This window comes from Rattus rattus, chromosome 1, assembly GCF_011064425.1.
Source record: "Rattus rattus isolate New Zealand chromosome 1, Rrattus_CSIRO_v1, whole genome shotgun sequence".
Taxonomy (NCBI): domain Eukaryota; kingdom Metazoa; phylum Chordata; class Mammalia; order Rodentia; family Muridae; genus Rattus; species Rattus rattus.
In genome coordinates, this window is record NC_046154.1 from 131,726,878 (window position 1) to 131,740,507 (window position 13,630).

Consider the following 13,630-nt stretch of genomic DNA (forward strand, 5'->3'; position numbering starts at 1 on the left):
AGAGAGAGAGAGAGAGAGAGAGAGAGAGAGAGAGAGAAAGAAATTCCAAAACAGCCAGGGTTATTACACAGAGTAACCCCTGTCTCAAAAAAAATAAATAAAAAAGGAAGAAAAAATAATATAGAAAAAAGAGAAGATATAGGGCAGAGGTGGTAATTCACAGGGCAAGGCAGCCTTCTCTTTATTTGAAAAAAATTTTTTTATTTCTTTTATTTTTAAGAGTATAGTTATAATATTTTCCCTTTCCCCTTTCCTTGCTTCAAACCTTCCCACCTGTCCTTCCTTGCTCTCTTTCAAATTCATGGTCTCTTTTTTCATTAATTGCTGCTATATGCATATATGTATGTGTAGATACATACATATTCCTAAATGTAACCTGTTCTGTATAATGCTCCTTGTACTTTAAGTGTATACCTACATGTATGTGTGTGTTCTGACTGTGGACCTAGTAATCTCAGAACCCAGAACTAGCGTTGTAGACAGTTGGGAGCCATCATGCTGGTGCTGGAGAAAGAGCAGCTCTTTTACACCATGAGCCACCTCCCTAACTCAGGAGAAGTCACTTTCTTAGCACTCACTTTCCCACGCATGATCTACCTGTCGTGAGTTGCTCTACAGAGAAATGGCTTCCAACCTTCTTCTCAGTCGTCCTGTTTATTGAATGCTAATTCCGGATGTCATTCTTCTGACTCGTGAGGAAACAGTATGGACTCTCAGAAGCCCTCACAAGACACTGAGATGGCCCACATCCTGTTCTTAGACTTCCAGGCTCCAGAATGGTGAGAAATAAATTTTTATTGCTTATAACCTATTGAATTTATGGTACTTTGATATAACAGCTCAAACAGACCATTATGAAAATCAAAATTCGATCAAAATTAAAAGCTGCGGGAAAGAGAGCAAACAGAGTCCTGAGGGAGAATCAGCAGACTGGTGAACGAGGACCTACATAATACCATTACACTTGATAAGCAATTTGTTGAGTTAGGAGCCAGTCCTCCAGGAGAGAAGTTGGCAGAGGCCCACATTTGAGAAAGCTCAGAGGACCGGCATTGCCTCTGATTGGCTACTGCCCAAGCCACGCCCCTTTTCCTGCTACATCCAACCAAGAAACCCCTTGCTTGGATTCCTGCCTCCCTCCACCTCACTGCTGTGACCCAGCGCTTGAGTTTGGTCAGTGCCTTCCGACAAACTGCTTTTCTACAGGATGAGAAATCAAATGCCAGGGTTAGGTGGACAGTATCTAATATTCCAGACCACTAGTGTGAAGGTTGATACTTTCAACTTGACAGGATCTCGGAATCAAAGCCCTAGGTCTTTGGGGCACGGGAGTTCTAGATTTGGTCCACTGAGCTGGAAAGATTTACTCTACATGTGGGAAATATCAGTCCATGGGCTGGTGTCCTGGGGAGCGAGGGGGGATGGGAGAAAGGAAGAAAAAAGCATTAGCTTTCTTCTGGGCTCCCTGGCATCGGACACCAAGTATCTACGTCCCTGCTTCCATGCCTTCCCACCCATGGTAGATTGTGAGCCTAAATAAAGCCTTAGGTTGCTTTTGTTACCTAGTGGGAACATTAATATTATTTCTATTTACATTATTTTAAAACTACTATGCTACCTAGGCATGGTGGCACACACCTGTAATTACCAATGGGAGCTTGAGGCAGGAGGATTGCGAGTTTGATGCCAGTCTGGGCTATTTAGGAGACTCTGTCTCCACAAGTAAACTCCTGAGCTCAAAAAACGACTTAAAAAAAAAATCACAAGACTTAACAGACATCAACGAAATACAAGTAAACACAGTGTTTTACCAATTTCTCAAGTATTTGAAAACACGGATATTAGCAATTCTTTTCTCTGCTGGGTTCTATTTTCCAGTTCACTGGTTGACATCGGCACATTCTTGTGTGCCTCAACTGTTAACAACTACATTTCATGCATCCAGACTTTGTCTTCTACTTTTGTCCTTTTGGGTTTTGGATCAAGATACTAACATTGCCCTAAAGTTTAGAACAGAATACTTGATCCAAGAAAAAGTTATAAACTGAAACTCTCTGACAGGTAAAGGCTTTCCTCAAGGGAGAACGATGGAAGGATGGTAAGGATTTGTGGCCACTAAAGCAGCAGTCACCCTGGTATCACTGCGGTGTACTGACTTGATGTGGCCACTAGAGGGAAGCAAACGGTAAGACTTATCAGCGGCGATGAAGCAGCTTCATCTTCAGGTACTTGCCTTTTGAAGTCCATTGTGTATCTAAACTGCATTGTAGACTCCTCTGTATCTGTCTGTGTCTGTGTCTGCATCACTCTCTGTACGGCCTCTCCCTCCATATATATATTATATATAATATATATATATATGTCTATGTGTTCAGAAAGCATTTAGTTCATGACTTCACACAAATACACACACATACACACACACACATATACACACACTTCTATATATAAGCACCCATACCACAAACATTTAAAACAAGCAACTCCCAATGTATAAATATGCACCATAGCCATAAACATGCTCACACATATCTGTGCCCACAGACACAAACACACACATTCATACAAACACCCCCCCACAGAGAGAAACAGAGATAGAGACAGAGATAGAGACAGAGACAGAGAGAGACCAGAAATCATAAGTGAGAAGCAGAAAAGAATGGGGAGGCCATCATGCTGGAAGCACAGTTGTTGAATACAGATTAGGCAAAGGAAATGTTTCAGGTGAGAGCTTAGACACTGCTATCCATCCCTTATAAAGTAAACCTGTGGGAGATGCACTCCTTGAGCACACTAGGATGAGAGTTGGAGAAATTTTCCCTCCAATCCTCCATATCTCACCAAACCCTCACCCTGAGAGAAGCCTTTCCTACATCCCTGTTCATCCAGTCAGCTCCAGGACATAAGCCACAGGAGAGAACACTAAACCAGTGACATAAAACAGGACTGACAAACTACTTCTCAAGCTCTGTCTCTGTAAACCACGATTTGGACAGGCAGAAGGACCATTCTCAATGTACAGGGAAAATGAGAGAAAGTACACAAGCCCCATCAAAACTGACAATGATAACCATTCTTTGGCAATTTAACTGAACTCTAATCAGTTCTGTGCACTACAAAGACGGCTACCACAGGGCATCCCTCTGGCATAATGGCTTGTAAGTGTGCAATGTGTGATCAACAGATCCCCCTTAAGGAAATGCATTTTCTAGTTGAGCAGGAGGATTTGGTTGTCAATCCTCCAGTTTCTTGCATGAAGCCAACATCACAGAAAGTTTTGTAAAAAGTCAAAGAATTGAACAACTGGATGAGACCTAGGAGAGTGTCTGGATAAGGTGGAGAATGGTTAAATTGGTTTGACTTGGTTTATGGTTAGATATCAGGACAACCTGCCCTTGATGCTTCATTCATCCTACCTTAGGCTGCTTGTTACACGGATTTTCATACTGGCTTCCCCACAGATCCTTGTTGTTTCCTTAATGGACTCTTCCAGTGCAATCTGATCCCACAGAAGCTCCCTGTTCTCATTCCGTGCTCTCTGGGCATTGTTCTTCAGCTCAAAAAACTCAGTTAGGAGGGGATAGAAGCTGTGGCTGAGACACACACACACAAAATGGTGAATCCCAGCCAGTCTCCAACTTCCTCCCACGTCTCCAAGTCCATTATTCCTTCTAGGGACCTGTTCCGAAGAGAGCCCAGATTACAGTCCAAGTCCATGGTCACCATGGAGCATAACCTAGAGACAGGTCAAATTGAGAAAAGATCAACATTCCAAAAGACTCAGGGCACTTCTCAAAAACCTGACACCAAGAATCCAAGCTTGTCCCAGAAGAGGAATTAATCCCTATGTGTGCTTATATGCCCATTTTATTAGAATGTCACTTGCAGGCAAACGCCCTCTGAGAGAAAAGAATAGAGCCAACAGTTATACAATCTTTCTATGTGTCGTGTGTGTGTGTGTGTGTGTGTGTGTGTGTGTGTGTGTGTGCATCAAGAACCCCAGAGCATCAACGTTGATTGATAGCTCCATCATGGTGCACACATTTTCTATGTACAGGGTCCCTTTTGGGAAGGACAATGATTGAAGAATCTCACAGCATCTTTACATTTGGTCAAACTAACTTCAAGAGGTAAAAATCCTAGAGCCTTCCTTAGAGGCAGGCTTCCTGGTATACTTCAAACAGTATAGAACCTGATTCTCATTTTAGTTCAAAGACAGGAATGGGCTGACACATTCTGTGCCTAGTGCTGGGTCACAACATTGTAAGTTACTCATCAGTACCATTGATTTTCTTTGTGAGTTGATTAGATTTGTACAAAGCTTTATTGATCTGCTCGTGTATTTTCTGCATGTCAGTCATCACTTCCTGGTGCTGCATCATAAGCATCTTGGACTCAAAGTTGTTCCTGTGGTAGGGCATGGTCCAAGGATCAAATAACATTATGAATGAAGGATTCAAGAATCACATGAATTCAGACTGAATCCTGAACTACCCCAGCCTAGGACTTGCCACATCCTTGCTCCTTGGTACTGGGTCCATTTGGTATTTATTAAGTTTATTATTATGGACACGGGGACAGCAGTGCCAGCAAACAAAAGGAGGGAACTGATTTGCTTGAGCTCCGTGATGGGGTTTGAAGGAATAGACTAGCCTGCCAAGAACATTCGCGGACCCCGTGCCACGATGCAGGCTCCAACTTAAATCCATGAAGACTATTCTCCTGTTCTTGGGTAACAATTCTCAATCATAGAATCTATTGCTACCTGAAAACCCAAAGAAACATGAACAGTATTTACAGGGAAAAGAATTTATAACACACACCGGGAGATACCCATGTGCATACAAGCTGAGCAGAGGTGAAATGTACTGCTCAAAGTGAGGCTCTCAGCTTCATCATTATCATGCCACAGAAATTGACACAGGATAATTCTCAGGCCAAATCAGAACATAGAATACCCAGATCTTAAGGGATACACACAAATGCACTCACACATGCGTGCGCGCGCGCGCGCGCACACACACACACACACACACACACACACACACACACTCAAATACACTTAGAATGCCAAATAAAAACAATGTTGCGGCATTATCTCAAAGTACAGTGAACAAAATCAGAGAAAACCAATGATACCCTGTTGTCAGTCCAGTCACACACTGTGAGGCAGCAAGGGATTGGCCCCTCCAGCTCGTCAGGACCTATTGAACCCAAAAGCACCTCCACGTCAATTACAACAATGATTGGTCAGAATCAGAGCACCTAGAAATTCCCACAAGCCAACACCTGTCCAGGCTTCTAAAACCACACAATGAGAAGCTCACACACATTAACCTCTCATTCCCAGATGGTGATTCAGGCCACAGGCTATGATTTACTTTTGTAGGAATTAAAATAGCCTGTGCCACCATCTCATTCCGATCTGAACTTCACATTCTGTCTTTAAGGTGCAATCAGGAAAATGATTTTGATCATGAGGACATCCTGGATTTGTAGCCCACTGTGATGTGAGGAAATATGGGCTTAACAGACATCTCAAGACAGTCAACAAAGAGCTTGCATTGTGACTACCTGTCATTTAAGTCCTTTCTGGGGTAATATGCCAGAATTCTCCGGAGTTGTTCTCTCTCCTTTTGCATCTTGTGGAGAGTAATTTTCAGGTTCTCCAAATGCTTCAATCTCTCCTCCTCAAAGGGGTTGTGCAGAAGTGGGACGATGCCTTCTGAGCAAACTCGGTAGGTAGATACAAGTAAACAGGCACATATGTGGACACAGTGTCAGGAAAAACTATGCTTAGTCTAAAACAGAAGTCTGAGGATGAACAGTTCTACAGATACAGTGAATCCCTGACAGAGCAAGAAAGCTCTCTTTAAGCTGAACTCAGCCAGGTCCCTGTTCCCCACCATCAGAGCCATAGGATGACATATGCCATCATAGATATAGACCACACCTCCTAAAGCCATTCCTCTGGCACTGAAATTCTAAAGCTGGCCTAAACAAGAAGAATTGGAGGACCTTCTTAGCTAATGTCTGATGTGAGGCAGGTAAGTCCTTGAGTCCAAACTGCTTAACATCGTGAATCCCTTATCATGTGAGTTCAAAGTAACTGAGACCTTGATATATGACCAGGAGAGCATCCCTCTTGGCGTCAATTACCCACGTAATCTACAGGACACTGCTGAGAATTAAGTGCTTCAACAACCTATCCTTAGAGAGACACTTTGTTACTCTTACAGAGACTCATCCTGGTATTCTTTGACACTCCCCATGACATTAAAGAGGTCCAAGGAAAGCCCCTTGACATATATGAATTCTTGGTTCTCTGTCAAACTAATGATCAGAAATTATTGAGTCTGGGTCAGCCATTTAGGAAGACTGAGACTCTATCATTTTTTTTTTTTTTTTTTTTTTTGAGCTGGGGACCGAACCCAGGGCCTTGCGCTTTCTAGGCAAGCGCTCTAACCACTGAGCTAAATCCCCAACCCCAAGACTGAGACTCTAAATCATATTTCCTACTCCTGGAAGGACCAGCTCAAGCCACCCTCCTCAGGAAGCTCCCCTACCCCTGCCCAGTATTCACTTGACCTCCTCCAGGACCTTTCCATTGTCTTGTTCTTCAACATGATGAAAGGTTGGCCCCTCCGATCTGCCTTGGTCTGGTGTCTGCATGGATACGATTCTCCCTCTGAAATAGAGTGAGCAGCCTGGACAACATGCCTGCTTCCGAACCCAGTAGACTCTGAAGGGAGCAGCTGTGGTGGCAGCCTTAAGAGGAGCACTGGTGTCCGTTTCCCTTGATTCTCGGGTTTTGAAGATGGCTGCACTGTCAACACCGACAGTTGTGCTAAAAAGCACCACCAAGGTGTCTCTAAATGAGCACTTTACTAGTATGCTGAAGAACAAACAGCCATGCCAGTGAATATTTGGGCTGGGATGCAGCAGCAGCAGCAGCAGCAGCAGCAGCAGCAGCAGCAGCAGCAGCAGCAGCAGCAGCTAGCCAGTGCCAGAAACAGAAGACTGGCCCAGCAGGTGGAGAAGGAACCCTCTGTCCAGGCAGCATTAAAACTTAAGCAGAGCTTAAAGCAGCGCCAGGGTGAGAGGACCATCGAGGCACGGTTAGACCGACACATAGGAGCTCTGGTCAGGGGAGCAGTTGGAGGAAGTGCTCTACCCATGATCCAGAGAGGCTTACCCATAGGAGGACTATATGGGGGATGTGCCACCAGAACCCTGCTTAGGGGTGGGATGACGCTCTGAGGTCAAAACCTGCTCCAAGGTGGACAAGTCCTAGCTCCCGGAATAGACTTAAGAAGGGGTGATGTTTAAGGTCGTGGAGGTCCAGGAAGAGAGGGCCTAGGGCATGGAGCTATGGGTCATCAGAATTGGTGGTAGAGGTTAGGGTATGATAGGTCTGGGAGGAGAGGGTTTTGGAAGCAAAGGCCTACGTCGCGGCGAGGGAGAGGCGCCATCACTCGCCCCGTGTTGACCAAGGAGCAGCTGAACAACTAATTGGATGCGTACATGTCAAAATCTAAAGGACACCCGGAGGCTGAATCAGACCTACATGGCACAGACAGATCGTGAAACCAATGTCTGAAGCCTGCCTGCCCGCTCACCTGTTAGACTCTTGTTAAAGTCACCGCATCTATGCAACAACCTTGAAAAAACACGAGAAAAGGCCTGATTGATGCTGGAAGGACCTGTCACAATAGGCTGTGGACTTACCTGCCACCAATAGGCGAATTAGTCCCATTCCATCTACATTTTAATACTATGTTATATGAAACCCTATTTTCCTCTAATTTCATTGATTGTTTTGTTGTTTATCCAATCATTCAGACATCGGTTTGAACAGGAAGGCTTTGGCCTTGAGACTAGAAAAATTTTCCGGCCTCTGCCTGTCATATACTCTTGACATTTTAAAATATTTCCTCTGTTGATTTTTATTATCCCAGAAGGAGCCTGTATTCTCACTATTGGGTGGTCTTTGGGATAGAACCCTGCATCTTTCTTTACAAGCTTCTTGTGAATAGCTGGAGCTAAGGTGGTGTGTGGTGTGTGTGTGTGTGTGTGTGTGTGTGTGTGTGTGTGTGTGTGTGTGTGTGTGTGTGTGTGTGCTATGTTGACAGTGAAGGGAATAAACTAGAAATGTTGGTATTGCCTGGGCCCATGAATCGTTATTATGGTGGCAACTTTTGATTTGGTCAAAGTTGAATTATTTGCCTACATGGAGAGCACACATAGATGATAGCAGACAATAGCAGACAAGCTAAATTGAATTCCACCCTAAGACAAGGTTTTTAAGCTCTCCTTTTAGCTTTTCATTTACCCAAGAGGCTTCTGCCTCTCTCTATAGAAGAAGCAGCCTTTGGTGGCACAAGTGGCAGAACAGACAAGGGTGGGAAACTGGTTCTAAACTGACTGCTGGGAAGGGCGCCTGTGCTGCCCATGCTGAAACGCAGTTACCTGTGTTTGTCCAGAAGCAGCCTGGGTCTAATCCACTTCACTGGCTTCACTGGGCCCTCTTGAAGGCTTAAGTTCAGCCATATTTTGTCAGCTGCTCAGTTTCAGTGGAATCTTGTATTTCTGGTTCATTGTTACAAATTGTTCTCGCTCTCAAAAGAAGAAAAACATCCAAAGTTATACACCTAGAACAAGACAACACAAGTTCCGATGTGGAGAGAGGAGGAACATGGTCAAGGCACATCCTCCTCCATCACTCTTGCCCCCTTTCTAGGGGTGGTCTGGTCTCTTATCTCTGTTATCTCCTTTTGCTTCTCAGAGCAGACAGTTTTCATAATAATTTCACCAGGCTGGAAAGATATCAAAGAAGGAATAGCTAATCCAAGAAGAAATTAGTAATGCTGTGATGAACAAGAATGAATTATGAAAACCTGTGATTACACAGACAGATTTAAATTTATTATTGCTAGTGAGATAATATTCAGAAGGCTATCCATATTATTATTTCACTCCCCTGACATTCCAGAGGGCAAGTTTTAAGGACAGAAGGTCGGATTGCTAGAGAGGACACGAGGGAGCTTATACAGGGATGAATATATAAAGAGAAAACCAGTACCAGGAGGTACTAGGAGGTCCTTTCTTTGATTCTGGTCATATTATGAGATAATCACATCTATGCTCAAATTCAGAACTCTAAACGGATAGAAGTAAATTTGACTCTATTTAAAAAAAATCAAAGTTTAATTTTGCAAATTAAAAATATAACAAGTTTTGACTAGATAAAAATCTCGTTTACTAAAATGCTTGCTGTGCAAGCCCAGGAACCGAGTTTCCCACAGAACCTATGTGAGGAAAAGCTCCTTATGATGGTATGTGCCTGTTCCTGGAATGGCAAAGCTAACCCTAGAGCTCAGGCGTGAGCCATGCTAGCCTAATTGGAGAGATCTAGAACAATGAGCGACCCCGTTCTGTAAAGGTGAAAAGAAAGGTGAACCACACTGGAGGCTACGCTCTGGCTTCCATGTGTACATATATTCTGACATGAACACACACATGTAAAGCTACAGGGCATGGGGATATAACTCAATGATAGAAATCTTCCCCACATGCTTAAATTTGCATGTCTTAAAAGATGCATATTATAAGGCGGCACACATATTGTTTGTTTGTTTTATGTAGTGATCTAAAAGATCCTTCTTTCTCCGTTCCTGCCAAGGAATTACCACTTGTGTGAATACCCCAGGGAAAAGGGGCTACCTGTGCCACTGTTGTTCTGTGTAGAGAAGACCCATGGAACTGCCACTAAATCCTGCAGAGGGAACACCTGCCATACAGGCCCTGAGCATCCTGTCTGTATTGGCCTGGATGGATATGCTGGAAGGTTCTGTGAGACAGATGACAATGAGTGTGCTTCCAGCCCATGCCACAATGCAGCCGTGTGCTAGGGTGGAGTCAATTGCTACACCTGTTTCTGTGAGCCTGGATACCAAGGTGGGCACTGTGGCTTGGAAGTGGATGAATGTGTTTCTGCTCCCTGCATGAATGCAGCTGTATGGATCAATGAGCTAGGAAGTTACATGTGTGTCCATCCTCAAGAGCATTCTGGGGTGAATTGTGAGTTGGGAATTGATGAATGCGAATCCCAACAGTGTCTTCATGGTCCTATGCGTCAGGATGCTCTTGGTGCTGTCATCTGTAAGTGTGCATCTAGATTCCATGGAGAAAACTGTGACCTCCATTTTGAAAATGTGACAGTCAGCCATGTTTCCATGGAGGTCTATGTGTGGAAGGAGGAAAGCACAACTCTGTCTACTCGGGTAGTAGATTCACAGGGACATATGGTGAGACCTTGATGCCTTTTTGTGATCAGAGCCTTGTCACAAGGATACACCAGGTGAAGACACTGTTGGCAGCCATATTTGTCACTGCTGGCCTTGTGGGAGACGGACAAAAATGAATACAGTAACAACCCCATGCCAATTTAGGTGGGAATGTGCCTATCGGGCCTCAGTCCTCAGACCTCCATGGACACATCACAGGCCTGCCTTGCTCATTCAAGTCTCTTGAAGCTTCAGGCTATGATCGTATCTGTCAGCCTGGATTCACAGACAGGAGTCTAGCATTAAGGTCCTCTGAGAGGCTCTACCCAGCAGCTGAATGAAACAGATGCAGAGGTTCACAGCCAAACATTAGCTCAAGGAATTTTGTACGGGTTGGAGAAGGACTGAGGAATGCGTGAACTAACCTTGTGGGCTCCCAGAGACTGAACCCCCGACCAAAGAGCATACAAGGGCTGGACCAAGGTCCCCTGCACATATGTAGCAGACTTGCAACTTGGTCTTCATGTGAGCCACTACAAGTGGAGTGGGGGATTATCCGACTCTGCTGCCTGCCTGGGGATTCTACTCTCCCAACTGAGCAGCATTATCTGGCCTCAATGGGAGAGAAAATACCTAGTCCTGCAGTGACTTGAGGTGCCAGGGTAGGTTGGTTCATAGGGGTGGAGCACCCTTTCTCATAGGTTAATGTGAGGGAGAGTGGAGTGAGGATCCATGTGAGGGGTGATTTGGAGGAGAGGAAGGCTGTACTTGGGATGTGAAGTGAATAAATAAATTAATTTTCCCCCCATCTTTATTAAATTGGGTATTTCTTTTTTTTTTAAATTGGGTATTTCTTATTTACATTTCAATTGTTTTTCCCTTTCCCGGTTTCTGAGCCAACATCCCCCTAACTCCTCCCCCTCGCCTTCTATATGGGTGTTCCCCTCCCCATCCTCCCCCCCATTACCACCCTCCCCGCAACAATCACGTTCACTGGGGGTTCAGTCTTAGCAGGACCAAGGGTTTCCCCTTCCACTGGTGCCCTCACTAGGCTATTCATTGCTACCTATGCAGTTGTAGCCCAGGGTCAGTCCATGTATAGTCTTTGGGTAGTGGCTTAGTCCCTGGAAGCTCTGGTTGGTTGACATTGTTGTTCATATGGGGTCTCAAGCCCATTCAAGCTCTTTCAGTCCTTTCTCTGATTCCTTCAATGGGGGTCCCGTTCTCAGTTCAGTGGTGTAATGATGGCATTCGCCTATGTATTTGCTGTATTCTGGCTATGTCTATCAAGAGAGATCTTCCTGTCAGCCTGCACTTCTTTGCTTCATCCATCTTATCTAGTTTTGGCATGTATGTATGGGCCACATGTGGGGCAGGCTCTGAATAGGTGTTCCTTCAGTCTCTGTTCTAAACTTTGCCTCCCTATCACCTCCCAAGGGTACATCTACACAATGGAATATTATTCAGCTATCAAAAACAATGACTTTATGAAATTCATAGGCAAATGGAGGGAACTGGAAAATAACATCCTGAGTGAGGTAACCCAATCACAGAAAAACACACATGGTATGCACTCATTGATAAGTGGCTATAAGCCCAAATGCTTGAATTACCCTAGATGCACAGAACACATGAAACTCAAGATGGATGATCAAAATGCGAATGCTTCACTCCTTCTTTAAAAGGGGAACAAGAATACCCTTGGCAGAGAATAGGGAGGCAAAGATTAAAACAGAGACAGAAGGAACACCCATTCAAAGCCTGCCCCACATATGGCCCATACATATACAGCCACCCAATTAGACAAGATGGATGAAGCAAAGAAGTGCAGGCCGACAGGAACCGGATGTAGATCTCTCCTGAGAGACACAACCAGAATACAGCAAATATATAGGCGAATGCCAGCAGCAAACCACTGAACTGAGAACGGGACCCCCGTTGAAGGAATCAGAGAAAGGACTGGAAGAACTTGAAGGGGCTCAAGACCCCATATGAACAACAATGCCAACCAACCAGAGATTCCAGGGACTAAGTCACTACCCAAAGACTATACATGGACTGGCCCTGGGCTCCAACCTCATAGGTAGCAATGAATGGCCTAGTAAGGGCACCAGTGGAAGGGAAAACCCTTGGTCCTGCCAAGACTGAACCCCCAGTTTTGGGGAGGGAGGTAATGGGGGGAGGATAAGGAGGGGAACACCCATACAGAAGGGGAGGGGGAGGGGTTAGGGGGATGTTGACCCGGAAACCGGGAAAGGGAATAACATTCGAAATGTAAATAAGAAATACCCAAGTTAATAAAAAAATAATAAAAGAAATAATAGCAATAATAATGATAATGATAATAAACCAAACAACCATCCAAAATAGGCACAAAATACATATTCAAGGGCAATAAAAAAATAAATGTAAAAACGGTTTTTAAAAACATGGTCCTATGTGCTTTTCTCTAGACTATATTTCAAGAAACCAGACACAGACAGCTCTGGTTTTCCTGATTTCTATTTTTACTCCATTGGTGAATGTTTCCATTTCCTGAGAATCAGCAGAGCAATACTGTTGAGATTCTCATTAGTGTGTTCTATGCGATCATCCCTGGAGTACTATATTTCAGGAGTTGCTAAATAAATGACCACAAGTATACAGCATGAGTACTTTTTCCATCATGAAATTAGTGTCCACAGTGGCCACACCAGCCACATGGAGAGTCCAATCCACATGTGTAGCTCTGGCTGGCAGAGAACAAATTATGAATCCCAAGGCCCCTGCAAGTTTCACTGATCTATCTCTGCTTATGATGTCTTAGATTACAGGACTGTGACACGACACATAAAAAAAATCAAGTTCTTTTTTTTAACTTTTATGTTGTTTAATTAAAAAGCTCAACAAAGATACAAAACAAGCATTTTACACAATGCATACATTTTCAACATCTGCAGATAAGATAAATAAAAGAAGGCTAAAGCAGACATATTGTGTATTGCTTCTCTTTGATAGGTCACCAATATCATCCTTGTAGAAACAAAATATGTTAAAAATAAAACCCATGGTCTTAAAATAATTGTCCCTTAGTATTGACAAAATATTCAGCAATAACAGTAGATGTAGTTTTCAAATTGACAAGAATGCATAATACTTTTTTTATTCTTTGAGGGGTAGGTAAGTAACTGTTTTCCAAAATTAAGGCCTACAAGAGCCAACCCTTTTTTTGCTCTCTTTTCCTTGGCTCTTTCTTTTTTTTTTATTAACTTGAATATTTCTTATATACATTTCGAGTGTTATTCCCTTTCCCGGTTTCCGGGCAAACATCCCCTTCCCTCCCCCCCTTCCTTATGGGTGTTCCC

General features: G+C 43.9%; 1 pseudogene; it reads left to right on the plus strand.

The window, feature by feature from the left end:
• Positions 1-6,817: 6,817 nt before the first annotated feature.
• On the plus strand, positions 6,818-7,600 carry LOC116902526 (annotated as a pseudogene).
• The last annotated feature ends 6,030 nt before the right edge of the window (positions 7,601-13,630 follow it).